General features: G+C 40.6%; 1 protein-coding gene across 10 annotated transcripts in view; it reads left to right on the forward strand.

The window, feature by feature from the left end:
- atp11c (ATPase phospholipid transporting 11C) overlaps positions 1-18,225 on the forward strand; it is a 140,211-nt gene that overhangs the window by 64,834 nt on the left and 57,152 nt on the right. The gene's annotated exons all lie outside the window — the stretch shown is intronic.

An 18,225-nucleotide genomic window follows, 5' to 3' on the forward strand; every position in this document is an offset into this window, starting at 1 on the left:
TTGTGTTAGTAAAAATAAACAGTGTTACCATTTAAAATTTGTGGTGGGGGTTACAGCTAAAATAAAGGCTAAATAATAAACCCATTATATGGAAATCTGAAAAGTCAGTAACATTCATTTTACACATTTTATCATTTCATTTGGTGCCTAAAGTTCCTTTCACACCGGGCCTGCTTCATGTGGCGTCATGATAATGGAGGAAAGTCTGCATCAGGTGCACGCAACAGGGGGCCAGAGAGGAGGTGAGGATGCAGAGGAGAATCTGCAGACAGACTCAGCTGCAGCCAGTCTGTGTACGCTCTGATTTCTCTTCGAGTTTGTATGTCTTGTGCTGAGCTGCAGGTCTGTGCTCTGAGTTCTGTCAGTTTATCTTCTCTGACCGCGAGCTGCATGCGCGCACGAAGGAACCGTCCATGAGAAAATGTGGAAATGCCTGGAGTTATGCTGTATTTTGTGGACATGTCCTGTCTCTGGCAATCAGTCTGTGAGCAGGACTTTGGACTTTATTCACAAACAATTTTGAGAGAATTTAAGGAGCGAGCAGCTGATTGCAGGCTGCAATCAATTTTTTTTCTGCTCTTTGAGCGTGTAGTTTTTACTGCATTGTGTACACGGTATGAAACAATCCTGCGTGATTTTTACTTCGGGAACAATGGAACACAGCAGGATTCATAAATTGGCATCGATTAACGTATTGTGAGGGTGTGGCTTCCAGTCACATTGAGTACCGTTGCTGTGCCCTGACTTAAGTTGAAACCACTTCTTTTTTGCGTTGAGCACAGGATGCAGAAAAAATTAAACATGTTTAGTATTTGGCGTCCAGTTGGCTTCGTCCTTTGCATCCCTCGTGGTGTTGTGGCGTTGAGCTACATTATTTCGGCACTAAGTTGCATCCACGCGGCGTCGTCATGACGCTGCACGACGCAACTCGAAGCGGACCGGTGTGAATGGGGCTTAGAGTGGTGCAATCAAAAGGTTCTTTCCACTTTGTAATTAAATGACTTTCTTGTTAGTGGAAGGGTCTGTGTGTGCTGACTGACTTTTATTGTGTCCTGAAATATTTTATCACTGTTGATGACACTGTGGCCACCATTTAAAAAAACAAAAACAAAAAACAAACAAAAAACACACACACAACATGGATTGCACAATACTGTCAACACTGCGAAAATAGGTTTTTCCCCTATAATGGTACAAAAATATTTATTCTAATCCATTTACATTTTTCCGCAAATCTGATTGGTTAATTGTGTGAGATTTCAGACCATAAAATATCGCGTAAGCAGTAGTTGCAGTTGTAATTACGATTGTGACTGTAAAATTCAGCATTACATCCACAAATCATCAAACACAACAAGGTTATTCCCTAATTTTAATGATGCCATTTGCAACTTGGATCTCCCTGCGTCAATAAAACACTCAGATTCTGTAGAGACTTTCAAGTAAAGACTTAAGATGCACTTATTTTTCTTTTCGTATAGCAAGCATACTGGCATAGTATGTTACTATGCTTTTTACTTTTTTTTTTTATTTTTTTTTTTATTATTATTTATTATTATTATTTTTTAAATTCATTAGGAAATGGAGCGGGCCACAACCTCAACGTTATCTAAATTTTGGGTCTTTTACTAAAACTTAGGGCTAGTGGCCGGCGATCACCTTAGTATTTCTTCTGTTTCTCGTGTTGCTTAATGCTGACAATTTATATTGTATTTGTTGTCTTTCTGATGTCTGATTCTGTTTTTTTTTTTCTCTCTCTCTGTTTGAGGTGCGGCTCCATCCAGAGATGGGTGTGATGTCCGTTTCTGAAACCCTCCTGTCCTGTGCACCGGCAACATTTCCTGTATATTTGTTTTGTGAATTATTTTGTAATTTGTGTCAGTAGCATGGCCCAAGCAGAGGGTCACCCCTTTGAGTCTGGTCTGCTTGAGGTTTCTTCCTCAGAGCGAGTTTTCTTTACCACTGTTGCCTGTGTGCTAGTTTGGTGGGTTGGTAAGGTTAGACCTTACTTGTGTGAAGCACCTTGAGGCAACTTTGTTGTGATTTGGTCCTATATAAATCAAAATAAATTGAAATTGAAATTGGATCAGGACTGTAGTACTGAAGCTGTATGTTTTTCTCTTCTGCTGTGCTCGACATGAATCAAAACGCCTTTTAAATACTTTTCTTGTAGATGTAACTGAATACAAAGTAATTGTTACACAAAGACATATGTTAACAGTAATTTAAACTGTAATTTAGGCTTAAAGCTAGGGTAGGTAACTCTGTTCAGAAACACTTTTTGTTATATTGGGTGAAATGGTCCATCTATCCTAACAGTAGTCAATACATTATGTATTCAGAAAAAGGAACGAAAAAATCAGATGTCTGTAGCAGCTGTAGGATCGATAAAACTCTGACCAATATAAGCCCAGCGGTGCGCTCTCAAAAAAAAAAACAATCAGATGCCTTCATGTCTAGTTCTTCCCGCTCGTGTCACCAGGCTCAACGCCCGCTCCCCCCCCCGTCCCTCTCTCCTCTGCGCGTGCACACGCTTCTTGTTTCACAAAAGTAGTTCACTTTTGTATAGTAGAAGAAATACAGCCGAAACTACCACTTCCACCGTTACGTTTAACGGCTCACCCCGATAAAAAGCCAAGGAAAAGAAAGCCGGGGGCAGAAAAGACTGCAATGAAAATGGCTCGGGATAAAGCAAGAGGTCAGATGAGAGTCAACACTGGTGCAGCATTTTCTCGGTGGAAACAACTGAGGCATCTGAAGGGCCTGAAAAGAGAGACAGAGGTTGCTCTCTTTCTGTTGGACAAGTAATTACTTTTGCTTTGGGGGCTATATCATCAGAGCAGTCCTTTTGAACGCCTCACAGATCGCTGCTGCTGCGTTCAAGTACTGTTGGAAATTACAGGACTTTTTTGTCGTTTCAAACTCAGCAGTTGATCGTGGCAGGAGTGTGGTTTTCATTTTATTTTTGATAAAATAATTCATTGTATCCACACAGAAGATTAGTTATTGCCTATATAAGGTCCCTGAGCACAGTGAAACTGACCCCCCACCCACATAAAAAAAAATTCCAAGCAAACGGTGTAATTTCCAACGGTACCTGAACACAGCAGCAGCGATCTGTGCAGCATTCAAAAGGACTGATCAATTTACTGCTGTGATGATATATTCAATCATCTTTACACTTTTATTTATTACCCCTTTTGACAGTTTTGTGTTATAAATCAATATATATGGCTTAGTAACGTAATACAGTGATAGAGCAGCCACCACGGCACACAAGTGGGTTTTTTCAGGTCTCCTGTGATATTTTTGGCTCCTGTGCCTCCTGCGCCTTTCAGTCCAGCCGCTCCTCTGCCCCACTGAGTCCCACAGTCAAATGCACGTTCAAATGTGTGGGGGCATGGCTTTGGCTGGATCACTGATGAGAAGGGAACCTAGATTCGGTGCTACCTTCAAATCTTCCTAGCTCTCTTGCTAGCTCTCCAGGACTACCAACTCTAGCTTTAACCAACTAAAGCTTTACCTTGGGGAGGTGATGGGCTAGTGCAGTGGTCTCCAAACTATTCCAGAAAGGGCCGAGAGGGTGCAGGTTTTCTTTGCAGCCACTGAGTTCAGCAGGTGATTTCACTGATGAACTCATCCCACCTGTTCAAAGGGATGTTAATCATTGAAATCACCTGCTGAAGTCAGTGGCTGCAAAGAAAACCTGCACCCTCTTGGCCCTTTCTGGAATAGTTTGGAGACCACTGGTCTAGTGGTTAAGGTGTTGGGCTTGAGACCAGATGAGCCTTGGTTCAAATCCCAGCCTGACTGGAAAATCGTTAAGGGCCCTTGGGCAAGGTCTTTAATCCCCTATTGCTCCCGGTGTGTAGTGACCCCCATGTATGGCAGCACCTTCACATCAGGGTGAGGCATTATTTGAATATTTATTTGAGCGACTCATGCAGATGGAAAAGCGCTATATAAATGCAGTCCATTTACCATTTTAACCCTGTCCTACAGGTGCTTTAAAAAAATGAATACTGTGAAGATCTTTAATTTTTTTTATTTCAGAAAGTGAAAACTTGATATATTCCAGATTTATTACAAACTAAATATTTCAAGAATTTGTTTTTAATTTTTGATCATTAAAGCCTACAGCAAAAAAAGAAGATATGTTAAAATATTTAATTTAAAGTTTGACTAACTCACTGTACAGTATAAATACCATGAATCTGTGTGGTTCAGTACACACAACCACGGCCTCTACACTTTGCCCGAGATGGTCACTTGCCATGCTGGGAAAGTTGAAGGTCAAACCTACTTGCCGCATGGCAAGTAAACAAATTTAAGAATACATAATTCAGTACTTTTTTCCTAGATATTGCACTTGTACAGAAACATTGCAAGCACATTAAAAATCAATCCATTGTGCATGTTTGACAAGTTAATGGCTCTGCCAAGGTGAGAAAAAAAATCACATTTAATAAAAGCTACTCCTTTCCGTTTTTTCTAAGGTAAGTAAACCTTTTATATTGTTCAATTCCACTTATCACAGAATTGTAGGAGGACACAGCGTAATACTGTTGGAATGTTTCAGTTGTTAAAGTTTTTTATTAGCAGCAGCAGTAGTAATAGTAGTATGTGCAAATTGTCTTCAAAATTAGATCTTTACTTCTCCAAGTGGGTTGGGGGCTGTTCCCACCCTTTGCCACGCTGCCTATGCTCATGTCACAGACAGTCACAGTCTGTGAGCAGGTAGGACCCCCCACACTGATAAATTTTCTTATGTGTAAATCGCTACGATAAGAAGTTTCCATCATATGGTATCCAAGAGAAACGCGTGTCATATTTGAAGAAGTGTGAAATAAATATATATTTTAAATCAATGCACTGCTGATGATTAAAATAGAAGTGTGTTGTGTATTTAATATGAAGCAGTGTGATAATGTTTTTAAAACGCTTGTGCTCTGTGCTGAATTGTGAGCACATTTCCACCAGGTGAGATGGAAATGTGCACAAATTTAGAGAATCGGGTTTCATTTATTCTCAGGGATGTGATTCAGTAACAGAAATCTGAGGGAAAGTAAACCCAGAGACCAGGGGTCCTGAAGCATTCTAGATGATCTGAAATACATTTTCCTTCATTTAGAGCAGTGGTTTTCAAACTGAGGCGCGCGCCCCAGAGTTCTTCAGGGGGTGCAAGGGATGGGTATCGAGAATCGTTCAGAAATTATTCAATCCACCGACATCAATAGTCTTTTTGCTTAACGATTCCCTTATTGGTCCTTCAGAGAGGCCGTATTTGAGGGTGTTTTATCGGGAAAATGATCATTTCTCTACGTTGATTACAGACCCTGCAGCGGCTCTGTAATCAACTGCTTTTGCAGCAGCTGTTCTTGAAGCTTGAACCAACGAAGCAGTGCTCTGACCCACTGCTTTGTTGGTTCATTGCTTCGCTGTTTTTCAGAAGCGGCAGAAGCGGCAGGTCCGCTTCTTAACCCCTCTCAAAGCCGTTTAAAAATGTCAATTGTGAGTCACTTTTGTGCAGATTAAAGTCACTAACTGGGACTCCTGTCTTGTTGCAGGCAAGAAACAAGAATCATCCTCCATTCTGGTCGCACAGCTCCAAAAGCTGTGCCGCTCTCTGCTGAGTCATGTTAGAGTCCTGCCGGAATTAATAACTTCAAAGTGAATCACTGTTTTAAATCAAATGACACCTCTTTCTAAACATTGTAACACAGACAACAAACTACAAAAGAATAAAATGTTTTTTTTTCCCTCCCAAAATGAGAGATTCTGCGTTCTTCATGAATTACATTGATGTTGATGTGCAGCGCAGCCAGCTGAGCTCAGCTCAGAGGTATGGAGTGACATCCATGCCATTAATGTCTGAAAGCTGCATGCTTTTGTGAAAACCTACAGATTTTTATTTTTATTTCAGTCCAGAGGTCAAGGACCCAGTGACCAATTTCAGTTTTATTTACTTTAAGACTCAATAAAATGTTATTGACATAGAAAACCTGTAAAGCCTACATTTAGTAAACAGAAAATTCACAGGAACTATTGATAAGGGAATCGATAAGGAATTGGATCGATGATGGTATCGATATTGATTAAAATCTTATCAATACCCATCTCTGAAGTTGAATTAATATTTTTTATGTTAAAATGTTAGTTATGCCAAAGACATTTAAAAACACACAGCTGTTTAAATGTTTAAAAACACAATGTGACAAATATGACAAAAGGTAAAAATAAAAGAATAGAAAGTTCTTTAAAAACACGTTTAAAATGTGTAAATGCATAGACAGTTCCTTAAAAGGCACAAATACTTTTAAAGTGTTTTTAAGGTGTGTAAAAGAATAAAAAGAAACACACAAAGATGTTGATACTGTGTGTATGTGTGTCGTTGGGGGTGGGGGTGCAGCTATTCATTTGTTCTCCGAGGGGGAGGCTCACTCTCCCACACTTTGAAAACCCCCAATTTAGAGCAATAAATTTCATGAAATTTGAGGGTTTTTTTTTTTTAATACGGTAGTCTGACAATTTACTAGCAAAGTTATATCTGGTGACAATCCAGTAAATAATATTCTTTTCTCCCCAATGGAAGGCATATCATGTGCACAGCAGTAAAATTATCAAGCTTGTACTTAAGATTCTTCAGTATTCAGTTGCACTAATAGAGGAACTCGGATGTTAACAAATTTTTATACAAAGCTTGACTTAGCAATTAAAAAGACTAAGTCATGTTTCTACAGTAATGTTTAGTATTTGACTAGAGACATAGTCATGTTTGTCAATTTTCATTCTAAATGCACCTGAAAATTAACTTAAGAGAGGGGCATGGAGCATGAGCCTGATAGTCGTTCACTTGCCAGTGTCGAGCGGACAAGTGTTACTGTCGACCCCTGCAACCACAGTCATGGAGGGGGGACTGCAGTCTTGACAGTTATCCAGAAGACACTCATTGTCATCTTCCATAAGGAGGGTAAATCACAGAAGGTCACTGCTGAAAGGGCTGGCTGTTTGAAGAGTGCTGTATTAAAACATATTCATGGAAATTTGACAAGAAGGGAAAAGTGTGGTAGGAAACTATGCACAAGCAACAGGGATGATAGCAGCCTTGACAAGATTGTCAAGTAAAACCAATTCAAGAACTTGGGGTTGCTTCACAAGGAGTGGACTGAGGTTGAAGTCAGTGCATCAACGGCATGTCCAGAAAATGGGTTACAAGTATTACATCCACAGCGTCAAGACTCTCCTTAACTACAAACAATGTCTGAAACGTCTTACCTGAACTAAGGAGCGAAAAGGACTGGACCATTGCTCAGTGGTCCAAACGCTTCTTCTCAGATGAAAGTAAATTGTCACATCACATTTCACATTTCGTAATCAAGGTCCTAATGTCAGGTTACGCAGAAGCGTGGCTCTAAAAGCAATTGGACACAAATGCAAACTCACAAACGTAGGTGTTTGAGTAAGAAAAAGGCTTTATATAGCAATCAGACAAAGGTTCGGCACACAGTTTGTCAGTCAGCCAGGCGGCGGTTACAAGCAGCCATGAGACAGGGGCATAGTCCAAAAAACAAGCACAAGGAACTGGCGGAGATATGAGGAACACAAAGGGCTTAAATAACAGGTGGTCATTAGGGACACAGGTGTGTGAGAACAAACAGGAAAGGGTGTGGCAAACGGAAGAAACAAGACACACCCATACCAAACCCTGAACACCCGATAAGAGCGTACAGTTAGACAAATGCAAAGTGGATAGGACCTGACTAAAAGATGAACCCAAAACCAACAGTGATCAAAATAAAATACCAGAACCATAGATCAATCAATCAATCAATTTTTTTTTTATATAGCGCCAAATCACAACAAACAGTTGCCCCAAGGCGCCTTATATTGTAAGGCAAGGCCATACAATAATTATGTAAAACCCCAACGGTCAAAACGACCCCCTGTGAGCAAGCACTTGGCTACAGTGGGAAGGAAAAACTCCCTTTTAACAGGAAGAAACCTCCAGCAGAACCAGGCTCAGGGAGGGGCAGTCTTCTGCTGGGACTGGTTGGGGCTGAGGGAGAGAACCAGGAAAAAGACATGCTGTGGAGGGGAGCAGAGATCGATCACTAATGATTAAAGATGAGCAAAAGCCAAGACCTAATAAATGAAAAATAAAATAAAGAAAACCCAACATGAAGGAACAAAGAATTAAACTAGGAAACAAGGTAAGAGCTGAAAAAGAAATCCTTAGGATAAAAAAACCAAGACAGAACTCAACTTGTGGCTCAAGTATAACAAAAAGATAATAAAAGGCTGGGACCAAGTAGGAGACTGATAGGAGGGAAAGAGGACACAGATATGGAACAAACAATGACATAAGTCTGGACAGGGGCAGACCATGACACCTAGAGTCTGGAAGAAGAGTGGAGAAACACAGAAAAGTTGTTTAAAGTCCAGTGTGAAGTTTCCACAGTCAGTGATGATTTAGGATGCCATGTCACCTGTTGGTGTTGGTCCACTGTGTTTCAAGTCCATAGTCAGTGCAGCAGCCTACTAGGAAATTTTAGAACACTCTATGCTTCTGTCTGCAGATCACTTTTATGGAGAGGCTGATTTCCTTTTCCACTAGAACTTGGCACCTACTCACAGTGCCAAAACTGAGTAGCTGCTTTACTGACCATGGTATTTGTGTACTTGATTGGCCCTATGGACAGTATCCCATAGATTCCCAATGGAGTATTGTCAAGTGGAAGATGAGAAAAATGAATCTCATATAATACAGTAATCATTAAAAAAAAAGTGAGAAATGCTGTGATATTTTAGGTCAGATCACCTAACCCCAAGAAATATTATTTATTCATCTCTTCAGTTTTATAAAATTCTTTTGGCATTGATTGTTGGCTGGTGTTGAGTATGCTACTGTGTCCCTGTTGAGTGGAAGCTGTGAGCTGGCTAAGAGCACTGACTAAAATGCAGTCACTGGCATCCTTATTCTTCTGCTCTGTAGGCTGAAAATTACCTTTCCTCAGAACTGTTTTTTGGCTGATTGAGAGAGGAATAAAAATGAAGAATGGTTGTTGCCTGTGTCTTTCCATGTTCCTCTTCTGTCATCTCCAGCCATAATCTAAACCAAACAGGAAGACAGCCCTCTAGTGTAAACAGATGTTGGCACTGGGCCTCCTCAGGATGAATGTGTATGTTCTCGTCACATACTGACTCGGTGAGCTCACTGAGTTACTGGACCCTGAAGCCCAGTGCACATCTTTTCTAAACCGGGAAGTCTCTGCATCCTGTTGTCAAAGTTCTACTCAAAATGGATTTCACAATTCAGACCTGCCAACCTGTATGAATTTTTTGTACCAGGCACACATTTTTGTTAACAAAGTATGCTGCTACGATTTGTCACAGTCGCACATATTCATGAGTATAAATAAGTTGGCTATTCAAAATTTTCAATAACAATAATAACAATAATATTACAATAACAACAATAATATTAACAAAAATATTATCAGTTATCAAGTTGTTCACCAATGAATATGGCTTTATACACCCTGAAGAAAACCATACACCCTGAGGCCGAAGGCCGAATACCTATAAATGATATCATATACTTGTACCTATAAATGTTGTATGGTTTTTGAAGGGTGTAAAAAGCCATATTCATTGGGGAACAACTTGATAACGATTTTGTACACTAAAGGCAATAGTAATAAATGCTGTGTCAATTATAATCAGAATTTTATTAAATAGAACATTTCTAAATAGTTGTAATAAGACATTGAAAATATCTAGGACAAACACATTGATAATGTCATTGAATAGAACAGAAACAGGTGTATTAAACTTGGCTGCTGTACTGAAAATTCTTCGCAGCTTTCTTATTTGCAGCTAACGTGTTTTTAGGAGTTATTTGGTGTATTTTATCAGCGATTTCTTCACAGGAATGTAAGACAAATCGCTGAGGGCGTCCGCCCTCATCGGTGGCCAACATGTCGTCTGAGTAAAGAACAACAATCGCACATGCCGTGACGTCACAACATATGTATGGATTGGATTATTACCAAGGCAACATTCATTTTGTGGGTTTTACTCTGGTGGTATAAAAAATATTACCGGTCCGCGAAAAATATCACAAGGGTATATTGCTATTTATTCTTTAGTGTTTTATCCAATTATATTGACGTATCATTTACAGGTATATGATAAAATAATATTTAATAATTGTCAGTCTCTCAAAGTAAAAGAAATTATATATTAGTGGTGGGAAACTTTAGGCACATTATGATTTAGAGGGCTGTAATTTGATTAAAAAAACTATTATTGATTTATTGGTTTCACTTCTTCCACATTTTGTTATGGAGTAAATTATTTTCCCCCTCAAAATTCTACTCACAACACCCCATAATGACATGAATTGAAACTAAGAAATCACATGTGTGTAAGTATTCACACTCTGCTCAATACTTTGTTGATGCACCTTTGGCAGCAATTACAGACTCATATCTTCTTGGATATGATGTCAAAAGCTTGGTGCACCTATCTTTGGGCAGTTTTGTCCAATTCTCTTTGCAGCAGCTCTCAAGCTTCATCAGGTTGGATGGGGAGATTCGGTGCACAGCCATTCTCAGATCTCTCCAGGGATGTTCAGTTGGATTCAGGTCTGGGCTCTGGCTGGGCCACTCAAGGACATTCAGAGTTGTTCTGAAGCCACTCCTTTGATATCTTGGCTGTGTGTTTAGGGACATAGATGAACTGTCACTCCAGTCTGAGGTCAAGTGCGCTCTGGAACAGCTTTTCATTCAGGATGTCTCTGTACATTGCTGCATTCAGCTTTCCTTCAATCCTGTCTAGTCTTCCAGTTCCTGCTGCTGAAAAACATCCCCACAGCATGATGCTGCCACCACCATGCTTCACTGTAGGGATGGTGCCTGGTTTCTTCCAAACAAGACACCTGGCATTCACACCTGATTGCTCAGTTTAGAGGGGTGGCCAGCTCTAGGAAGAGTCATGGTGGATCTGAACTTCATCTATTTACAGATGATGGAGGCCACTGTGCTCATTGGAACCTTCAATGCAGCAGAAATGTTTCTGTACCCTTTCCCAGATTTGTGCTTTGACACAGTCCCATCTCAGAGGTTGACAGACAATTCCTTTGACTTCATGCTTGGTTTGTGTTCTGACATGCACTGTCAACAGTGGGACCTTATATCTAGACAGGTGTGTGCCTTTCCAGATCTTGTCCAATCAACTGAATTTACTCCAATTAAGCTTTAGAACCATCCCAAGATTGATCAGTGGAAACAGGATGCACCTGAGCTCGATTTTGAGCTTCATGGCAAAGGCTGTGAAAGTATTGCGCAAAGGGTGTGAAGACTTACGTATACGTGATTTCTTATACCCCCATCACACATACGCCTATTGAGGCCGAATGGCGTCAGAATGACACATCCGGCCACAATCAGGAAGTACTCAGGTGCGGTCTGAAGACCTACGGATGACAGTCTATGAGCAGTCTACATATTTGGTCCCATTCGCTCAGCTGTCCTGAGTGTGTTGCAGATGTTCAAAACACTCTTGGCACCATCGAGATGGGACACACATCTGACAGCGGTCTATATGCAGTTTTTGCATCATCTTATTGCAGTCTACATATTTGGACGGCATCAAAACAGCATCTGAATCTATCTGATCATAGTTGATTGAGCTCTGAGATTGATCGGTCACAGCAAAGCCTGCCGGCATGTTGTGGGATGTCCACCCCGGCCAGGGAGGGCAAAGGAAATGTTGATATGTAATAACATGTATGTGGCACACATTCATCATGTACAGTGAACGTGAACAGCGCGCTATCAAACCAAAAGCACAGTGTGCCGCTTCGCCACTCCGTGCTCACATGCGCAGTAATGTATCATAGCGCACGTCAGACATGAGCTGAACGGATCTCACCACTGTAATATACATGTTATTGCTTGATCACCATCTGTAGGAGGTGTGACGTGGAACTGTATCGCTAGGCTATGACAACACTACTAAAAATGCAACTCACCTCCAGCACAGAACCACGATCGTTTCACAGCACAGAGCACACAGGAACCAAACCACAGCCTGTGGTGAAAAGCCTCTCACCTGGCTGCTGTGTGCTGCAAATAACCACAGGAAAAAAAATCCCATGTGATAATTCAACCGACATCCCGGTGCACAAAGTTATGTTGTGCTCCTGAAGTGAGCAAAAAGTAAAATGAAATGAAAGTTCGCTGGAAAGGCTGCATCTGACGCATAGTGTGACTGCTTGGCCCACTGCCTGCAAACTTTCTGCAAAGGTGTCCAGTGGCACACACGGGGTGTACACGCGCGTGCTTAGTGGCTCATGCAGCCACACGCACAGCTGAGTGATCATTTTAGCCCCACGATTGTCCTCAGGAGGAACACAGGGCTGCCTCCCACTCCGTTCCAGTGTTTGCCATCCAGACGTTTGGAGATCGGACTGTCTTCAGTGCCTTTTATGGCCATCTGACGCAGTCTGTGTCATCTAAACTGTTGTCTACATGCGTTTTGGATGTCATCTGACACTGTTGACCATGCCTCTTTCCCTCCTGACTGTCTGATGATGGTAATATTTGCCGTTTCGGCCTGGTTCTTGCACATTCTTGCTATGTGTGATGGGGACTTTAGACTTTAAAATGTTATGAGATTTTTGCAAATTTATTAAAAATAAATTTGCAAAAATCTCATAACATTTTTTTTACATTGTCATTATGGGCTATTGTGTGTATAATTTTCAGGAAAAAAATGAATTTCATCCATTTTGGAACAAGGCTGTAACATTAAAAATATGGAAAAAGTACAGCGCTGTGAATACTTTATGCATGCTTTTGTGTGTGTGTGTGTGTGTGTGTGTGTGTGTGTGTGTGTGTCAGATTTATGTTTTAGGTATTTTCAAATGCGTCTGCACATTGACAAGTTGAGGCACATAATCAGAATAATTTAAAATGGTGTTAATTATCAAGCAGTTTAAAATTGGTGTCAGAAAACATTTCAGATGTCTAGAATTGCATGACAGATACTGCAGCTTTTCCCTGTATGACTGTTTTAGATATCAGTAAATGTGTTCTATGGCATTGAATGGTCATGTCATGAGTCCTGAGCTAACATTCAAAAGGCAATTTTGTGAAAATGTTTACTTGAAAGTTTTTTAATTAGCTGTGTGTTTGTTTCATTACAGATGGCATAATTGCAAAAATTCTTACTATCTATCTAGTTACAAACCTGACTATATTTTCAGTTGATGCATATGTGTGGAGTAGATTCAGTTAACTGCATAAATATTATTTGGGTTTAAATCTGGCACTATATTACTGGCATTAAAATCCACAAACTATGTGCTCTCACAGGCAGTTTAATGGTGTTTGAAAAGAAAAAAAAAAAGTACTTGTTCCACCCAAATGCTTGCGTGTATAGTTGATCAGTCTGGTTTATAGTGTATGATCAGAAAGTCAGTTTTCTTGTTTGAGTGTATAATAAACTGAGGTATGGAGCATTGATTGTACACGGTGTGCTCTTAACAAAACAATCGTGTATATTTTTAAGAGCAGTTTCATGGTTGAGGTTATAAGACTTGATAGAATGAGCTTGAGTTAGAATTGCCATTTCAGTAGTAGTAAGAGAAACTAACATAATTGTTAGAGCTGCAGTGATCAATCCATGTATCCATTATTAATCTGCTGTAAACTTAATCAAGGATTAGGTGTGTGGGATGAGTGCAGTATAGAATATTTTTGTACTAATATATTCTGTATAGATGTGGCTCTGCATGCTCGCATGAATCAGTGGGTGTTCTCTGTTTGCTGACTGTGTTTACCCAAGCTGCAGTGTGGTTGGCATTTGTCCACTAATCTAGTCTCTCTTGAGGGGCTCCTTATCCTAAGCACTCAGGTTTTTCCCACATGCAGCCTTCTATTATATATATGAGCGAGAGAGAGAGAGGTGCATACCCAGTGTGCACAGGTTTCATGAAAATTCTCTGCCAGTAACAAAATGTCACGGATCTGCCATCTCTCTGTTACCCTTCTTTTGTCTCTCTCTCTGTCACTTGTTCTTTGCTATTTCCCCCCTCCTTCCTTTTATCGTGTACCCATCTCTCTGGAGCGCTGCGCTGCTGACGCCCACAGCTAGGAAGCCCTCTGTACTTCTGAGTGCCACAAATAGACACAGGCTGGTTAAAAAAATTCCTCCAGTTTTCTATAAATAGCTCTGTCTCTCTTTACTGGAGTTTGAACACAGGAATCAAGCACAGTGCGAGAGAGGATGAAATGAGAGGGGGGGATGACTGGTGACCCTGGAGATCTGCTGTCTGCCAATCACTTTGACATACTTGCCAGCTCAGATGAAGGGCTTCATGTTGCTCTGATACCACACCAACACAAACTTACACTGTCATGAATTTCAGACTCTGCATTTGGTGCAGAGGAGGCTAGGTGACCTGTCATCTGAAAATCTGGTGGGATTAATGTGAATTATTGTCAGTATGGATTCATAACATGAATGAGTTAAAAAAAAAAAAAAAAATTTCCCCAAGAAACCTTATTTATTTTTCTATGACAGTGAACAGAGGTCGTGTCCAAGTGGTTAATGCTCTTGGTTTCAGTGCAGAAAGTTTGCGGTTCAAACCTCACCCCTACCACATTTTTCTGTTTAATGCGGAGTTGCATCAGGAAGAGCATCTGGCGTAAAACTTGTGCCAATTCAACATGCAGATCCACCTAGGATTTGCGGTACGACCTCGAGCGCAAACAAGGGAGCAGCCGAAGGGACTTTTACTTATTTTTGTGTGGCAGTAGCCAAAGTTCTTATGTTGGTTTTACTTTCTTAATTTCCTTTGGCGAATGTTGCTTTGCACCAACGAGGCAACAAAAGGCATTTATCCCATTCTAAATACAGTGCTGTGCCTGATATGTTTAGTCTCTAAAACATTCATTCATTCAGTTTCTGAACCCGGTTAGTCCTGTTAAGGGTAATGGGGCCTAGGCCCCATCTTAGCAGTCATTGAGTGAAAGCTGCTGTGTTCCTGTCGCAGCATGTATTTTTTTTTATTTATTTTTTCTTCACAGCAGCTGCACGATGTGGTTACACATCAAACATTTGTCAAATGTAAGGGCATGGTCACCCGCCATGTGGCATTAGCTGAACGAAGGAAAAATTCACAAAACCACAAATTGTCGAGAAAAAGTGGACTTTTCCCATCACCGAAAAGCCTCCGAGTCCAGAGCGCATAAAAGAACGAAACGAAACTGAAACTAAGAAAAGGAAAACTAAGCGAACAGCGACCTTGACGCTTTATAAACAAAATCAAAATGAAACATTCATGATGACATGAGCGGGTATCAGACAGAGCACAAGCCTGTGAACATTTCTGCAGTGAGTCCGTACTCACCACAGCCACCCGCAGCTGCGAGAGCTACAACCCCAAGTTGTTCAACAGTCCGGGGTCTCCGTTGTCGTATTTTGTACTTAATAATGCACCACACATTTTCAATGGGTGACAGGTCTGGACTGCAGGCGGGCCAGTCGAATACCCGCACTCTTTTACTACGAAGCCACGCTGTTGTAACACGTGCAGAATGTGGCTTGGCATTGTCTTGCTGAAATAAGCAGGGACGTCCCTGAAAAAGACGCTGCTTGGATGGCAGCATGTGTTGCTCCAAAACGTGGATGTACCTTTCAACATTGATGGTGCCATCACAGATGTGTAAGTTGCCCATACCATGGACACTAACACACCCCATACCATCACAGATCCTGGCTTTTGAACTTTGCTCTGGTAAAAATCTGTGGATGGTCCTTTTCCTCTTTTGTCCGGAGGACATGAGGTCCATGATTTCCAAAAACAATTTGAAATGTGGACTCATCAGACCACAGCACACTTTTCCACTTTGCGTCTGTCCTTTTCAAATGAGCTCGGGGCCAGAGAAGGCGGCGGCATTTCTGGATGTTGTTGATGTATGGCTCTCGCTTTGCATGGTAGAGTTTTAACTTGCATTTGTACATGTAGCGACCAACTGTGTTAACTGACAATGGTTTTCTGAAGTGTTCCTCAACCCAAGCGGTAAGATCCTTTACACAATGATGTTTGTTTTTAATGCAGTGCTTCCTGAGAGATGGAAGGTCACAGGCATTCAGTGTTGGTTTTTGGCCTTGCTGCTTGTGTGTAGAAAGTTCTCTAGATTCTCTGAATCTTCTGATTATAATCTGGACTGTAGATGATGGAATCTCTTGCAGTTGAATGTTGAGAAACATTGTTCTTAAACTGTTAGACTATTTTTCGCCCAGTTGTTCACAAAGTGGTGATCCTTGGCCCATCTTTGCTTGTAAACAGCTGAGCCTTTTGGGGATGCTCCTTTTATACCCAATCATGACACTCACCTGTTTCCAGTTAACCTGTTCCCCTGTGGAATGTTCCAGACAGGTGTTCTTTGAGCATTCATCAACTTTCCCAGTCTTTTGTTGCCCCTGTCCCAGCTTTTTTGAAATGTGTTGCAGGCATCCATTTTAAAATGAGCAAATATTTGCCCCAAAAAGTCTGTCAGCGTGACCATTAAATATGTTGTCTTTGTGGTGTATTCAGTTGAATATAGGCTGGAGAGGATTTTGCAAATCATTGTATTCCGTTTTATTTACATTTCACATAACGTCCCAACTTCATTGGAATTGGGGTTGTAGTTCTCTTGACAACGTATGTGTGTACCCGCGTAAATAGTTAAAATAGTTGATAAAACCTTGCCGCTATTGTTTCTGTATGAAAATGTTGCTTTTCATCCCAAATATGGATGGGTCACGTTCAGCACGTCGTATCTTTAGTTATTGAACCGTTCAGATATCGTCAATGTTCATGCAAGATATTGGATGACAAACGGAACGCTGACTGTATGGGAACTACACAAACATTGAGGAACTGTCAACACAGAAAGCAAAATGGAATACAGATGAATTGAGGTTGTCTTCAGGATTCGTTCACATTTTTCAACAGTTTTAAAAATTCTGACGAAGTGCCAGCTACAGAAACGAAGCTGGACGATGGCTAAACAGTGTCTCAGAAAGTCAATGAAAGTCCAGATTTCTTGTTTCAGTTTGTCTTTGGTGTCCTTCATTAGTGCCATGTGACCGGGCTATAAGATGCAGCTCTTATCACTTTACACAAAAAATATCATTGAAGTGGCAACAATGGATCAAAATTAAAATGTTAAGGTCAAGATCACTACATTATCACATTTCGCCATCGTTCTGCTGCATCAGAGAGGCATGTTGTCCTCAGTTAATGCTCTTATTTTAATTTTTGTAATCATATAGCCTTCAAAAGATGTCACCAGATGGCGGAGAATGAAATTACTATTAATAATGTTCTTCTTTCTCCCATGTTGGTTGTCTCTGTGCATAAAGGCATGTTCAACTGACCAGGAATTGTTATTCACTAATCATGTAGCTAAATCACTGAGCTAGATGATTTTTTTTTATTTGTGTGTGTGTTTGTACTGTAATTAACCCAGTGTAGTGAGTTTTTCAGAGAAAGCTTTGTGACCTTTATCATTTGCCGTACACATGCTGTTCTTTTCAAGTAATCTAACCTTTGGCATTTTATATGTGCTGCAGCAAAGCAGTTACTTTGCTTTCTGTCTAAAAGGAATCACCTGCTACTGCAAATATAATGCACTCCCCTCGAAATTTGCATTTGTCCAAATGTTCAGTGTACACAAGTTCATTTTTACAGCATTTAAATTGTCCCCCCCACTCAATTGTAATTAGTGTAATACTTGCATTGGCGTGCATCTCATTACCTTTGTATTTTCTGCATGCATGTTGGGGCGGGGCTGGCAAAAAGATCATGTGGCAATCCTTTGGGATGGAATCACAGTTCTCTCTGGCTACAACTGATTATTTTCATATTTGGTTAATCGAACAAATAAACCAATTGATCGATTAATTGTTTAGGTCTATAAAATGGTGAAAAGTGATAATGTTTCCCAGTGTCGAAGATGACTCTTTCAGTTGTCTTGTTTTGTCCACAGCTGAGCTCAAACATATTCACTTCACTGACAGAGAGGATTCAAGAAAGTACGAGGTCTGTTAGAAAAGTAACGGACCTTTTTAGTTTTTGCATTAACCTTATGGATTTGAATCACGTGTGATTGGATCAGCCAAGCTTGAACCTTCGTGCGCATGCGTGAGTTTTTTCACGCCTGTCGG

Source organism: Thalassophryne amazonica, chromosome 11 (assembly GCF_902500255.1).
Source record: "Thalassophryne amazonica chromosome 11, fThaAma1.1, whole genome shotgun sequence".
Classification (NCBI taxonomy): domain Eukaryota; kingdom Metazoa; phylum Chordata; class Actinopteri; order Batrachoidiformes; family Batrachoididae; genus Thalassophryne; species Thalassophryne amazonica.